Below are 3952 nucleotides of genomic sequence, written 5' to 3' on the forward strand. Positions count from 1 at the left end.
CTCTTAGTGTTAGAAGTGTTAGGTAAGTGACAGTAGCTCTTAGTGTTAGCAGCATTAGGTAAGTGAAAGAAGCTTCTTAATGTTAGCAGCGTTAGGTAAGTGAAAGTAGCTTCTTAGTGTTAGCAGCGTTAGGTAAGTGAAAGTAGCTCTTAGTGTTAGAAGTGTTAGGTAAGTGAAAGTAGCTCTTAGTGTTAGAAGTGTTAGGTAAGTGAAAGTAGCTTCTTAGTGTTAGAAGTGTTAGGTAAGTGAAAGTAGCTTCTTAGTGTTAGAAGTGTTAGGTAAGTGAAAGTAGCTGCTTAGTGTTAGAAGTGTTAGGTAAGTGAAAGTAGCTCTTAGTGTTAGAAGTATTAGGTAAGTGACAGTAGCTCTTAGTGTTAGCAGCATTAGGTAAGTGAAAGTAGCTCTTAGTGTTAGCAGCATTAGGTAAGTGAAAGTAGCTGCTTAGTGTTAGAAGTATTAGGTAAGTGAAAGTAGCTCTTAGTGTTAGAAGTGTTAGGTAAGTGAAAGTAGCTCTTAGTGTTAGAAGTGTTAGGTAAGTGACAGTAGCTCTTAGTGTTAGCAGCATTAGGTAAGTGAAAGAAGCTTCTTAGTGTTAGCAGCGTTAGGTAAGTGAAAGTAGCTCTTAGTGTTAGAAGTGTTAGGTAAGTGAAAGTAGCTCTTAGTGTTAGAAGTGTTAGGTAAGTGAAAGTAGCTTCTTAGTGTTAGAAGTGTTAGGTAAGTGAAAGTAGCTCTTAGTGTTAACAGCGTTAGGTAAGTGAAAGTAGCTCTTAGTGTTAGAAGTGTTAGGTAAGTGAAAGTAGCTCTTAGTGTTAGAAGCATTAGGTAAGTGAAAGTAGTTGTTAGTGTTAGAAGTGTTAGGTAAGTGAAAGTAGCTTCTTAGTGTTAGAAGTGTTAGGTAAGTGAAAGTAGCTCTTAGTGTTAGAAGCATTAGGTAAGTGAAAGTAGCGCTTAGTGTTAGAAGTGTTAGGTAAGTGAAAGTAGCTTCTTAGTGTTAGAAGTGTTAGGTAAGTGAAAGTAGCTCTTAGTGTTAGCAGCATTAGGTAAGTGAAAGTAGCTCTTAGTGTTAGAAGTGTTAGATAAGTGAAAGTAGCTTCTTAGTGTTAGCAGCATTAGGTAAGTGAAAGTAGCTGCTTAGTGTTAGAAGTGTTAGGTAAGTGAAAGTAGCTGCTTAGTGTTAGAAGTGTTAGGTAAGTGAAAGTAGCTCTTAGTGTTAGAAGTGTTAGGTAAGTGAAAGTAGCTGCTTAGTGTTAGAAGTATTACGTAAGTGAAAGGAGCTCTTAGTGTTAGCAGCATTAGGTAAGTGAAAGTAGCTTCTTAGTGTTAGCAGCGTTAGGTAAGTGAAAGTAGCTTCTTAGTGTTAGAAGTGTTAGGTAAGTGAAAGTCGCTTCTTAGTGTTAGAAGTGTTAGGTAAGTGAAAGTAGCTTCTTAGTGTTAGAAGTATTAGGTAAGTGAAAGTAGCATCTTAGTGTTAGCAGTATTAGGTAAGTGAAAGTATCTGCTTAGTGTTAGAAGTGTTAGGTAAGTGAAAGTAGCTTCTTAGTGTTAGAAGTGTTAGGTAAGTGAAAGTAGCTCTTAGTGTTAGCAGCATTAGGTAAGTGAAAGTAGCTGCTTAGTGTTAGCAGCATTAGGTAAATGAAAGTAGCTCTTAGTGTTAGGAGTGTTAGGTAAGTGAAAGTAGCTTCTTAGTGTTAGCAGCGTTAGGTAAGTGAAAGTAGCTCTTAGTGTTAGAAGTGTTAGGTAAGTGAAAGCAGCTTCTTAGTGTTAGAAGTGTTAGGTAAGTGAAAGTAGCTCTTAGTGTTAGAAGTGTTAGGTAAGTGAAAGTAGCTCTTAGTGTTAGAAGTGTTAGGTAAGTGAAAGTAGCTCTTAGTGTTAGAAGTGTTAGGTAAGTGAAAGTAGCTTCTTAGTGTTAGAAGTGTTAGGTAAGTGAAAGTAGCTCTTAGTGTTAGAAGTGTTAGGTAAGTGAAAGTAGCTTCTTAGTGTTAGAAGTGTTATGTAAGTGAAAGTAGCTGCTTAGTGTTAGAAGCATTAGGTAAGTGAAAGTAGCTCTTAGTGTTAGAAGTGTTAGGTAAGTGAAAGTAGCTGCTTAGTGTTAGAAGTGTTAGGTAAGTGAAAGTAGCTGCTTAGTGTTAGAAGTGTTAGGTAAGTGAAAGTAGCTCTTAGTGTTAGCAGCGTTAGGTAAGTGAAAGTAGCTGTTAGTGTTAGAAGTATTAGGTAAGTGAAAGTAGCTGTTAGTGTTAGAAGTGTTAGGTAAGTGAAAGTAGCTGCTTAGTGTTAGAAGTGTTAGGTAAGTGAAAGTAGCTGTTAGTGTTAGAAGTGTTAGGTAAGTGAAAGTAGCTGCTTAGTGTTAGAAGTATTAGGTAAGTGAAAGTAGCTCTTAGTGTTAGAAGTGTTAGGTAAGTGAAAGTAGCTCTTAGTGTTAGAAGCATTAGGTAAGTGAAAGTAGCTGTTAGTGTTAGAAGTGTTAGGTAAGTGAAAGTAGCTGCTTAGTGTTAGAAGTATTAGGTAAGTGAAAGTAGCTCTTAGTGTTAGAAGCATTAGGTAAGTGAAAGTAGCTTCTTAGTGTTAGCAGCATTAGGTAAGTGAAAGTAGCTCTTAGTGTTAGAAGTGTTAGGTAAGTGAAAGTAGCTCTTAGTGTTAGAAGTATTAGGTAAGTGAAAGTAGCTGTTAGTGTTAGAAGTGTTAGGTAAGTGAAAGTAGCTCTTAGTGTTAGAAGTATTAGGTAAGTGAAAGTAGCTGTTAGTGTTAGAAGTGTTAGGTAAGTGAAAGTAGCTTCTTAGTGTTAGAAGTGTTAGGTAAGTGAAAGTAGCTGCTTAGTGTTAGAAGTATTAGGTAAGTGAAAGTAGCTCTTAGTGTTAGAAGTATTAGGTAAGTGAAAGTAGATGTTAGTGTTAGAAGTGTTAGGTAAGTGAAAGTAGCTCTTAGTGTTAGAAGTGTTAGGTAAGTGAAAGTAGCTCTTAGTGTTAGAAGTATTAGGTAAGTGAAAGTAGCTGTTAGTGTTAGAAGTGTTAGGTAAGTGAAAGTAGCTCTTAGTGTTAGAAGTATTAGGTAAGTGAAAGTAGCTGTTAGTGTTAGAAGTGTTAGGTAAGTGAAAGTAGCTCTTAGTGTTAGAAGTGTTAGGTAAGTGAAAGTAGCTGCTTAGTGTTAGAAGTATTAGGTAAGTGAAAGTAGCTCTTAGTGTTAGAAGCATTAGGTAAGTGAAAGTAGCTTCTTAGTGTTAGAAGTGTTAGGTAAGTGAAAGTAGCTTCTTAGTGTTAGAAGTGTTAGGTAAGTGAAAGTAGCTCTTAGTGTTAGAAGTGTTAGGTAAGTGAAAGTAGCTGCTTAGTGTTAGAAGTGTTAGGTAAGTGAAAGTAGCTGCTTAGTGTTAGAAGTGTTAGGTAAGTGAAAGTAGCTCTTAGTGTTAGAAGTGTTAGGTAAGTGAAATTAGCTGCTTAGTGTTAGAAGTGTTAGGTAAGTGAAAGTAGCTCTTAGTGTTAGAAGCATTAGGTAAGTGAAAGTAGTTCATAGTGTTAGAAGCATTAGGTAAGTGAAAGTAGCTGCTTAGTGTTAGAAGTATTAGGTAAGTGAAAGTAGCTGCTTAGTGTTAGAAGTGTTAGGTAAGTGAAAGTAGCTGCTTAGTGTTAGAAGTGTTAGGTAAGTGAAAGTAGCTGCTTAGTGTTAGAAGTGTTAGGTAAGTGAAAGTAGCTGCTTAGTGTTAGAAGTGTTAGGTAAGTGAAAGTAGCTGCTTAGTGTTAGAAGTATTAGGTAAGTGAAAGTAGCTTCTTAATGTTAGCAGCATTAGGTAAGTGAAAGTAGCTCTTAGTGTTAGAAGTGTTAGGTAAGTGAAAGTAGCTGCTTAGTGTTAGAAGTGTTAGGTAAGTGAAAGTAGCTGCTTAGTGTTAGAAGCATTAGGTAAGTGAAAGTAGTTCTTAGTGTTAGAAGCATTAGGTAAGTGAAAGTAGCTTCTTAGTGTTAG

Source organism: Taudactylus pleione, unplaced genomic scaffold, assembly GCF_031769625.1.
Source record: "Taudactylus pleione unplaced genomic scaffold, aTauple2 ptg000741l, whole genome shotgun sequence".
Lineage (NCBI taxonomy): Eukaryota > Metazoa > Chordata > Amphibia > Anura > Myobatrachidae > Taudactylus > Taudactylus pleione.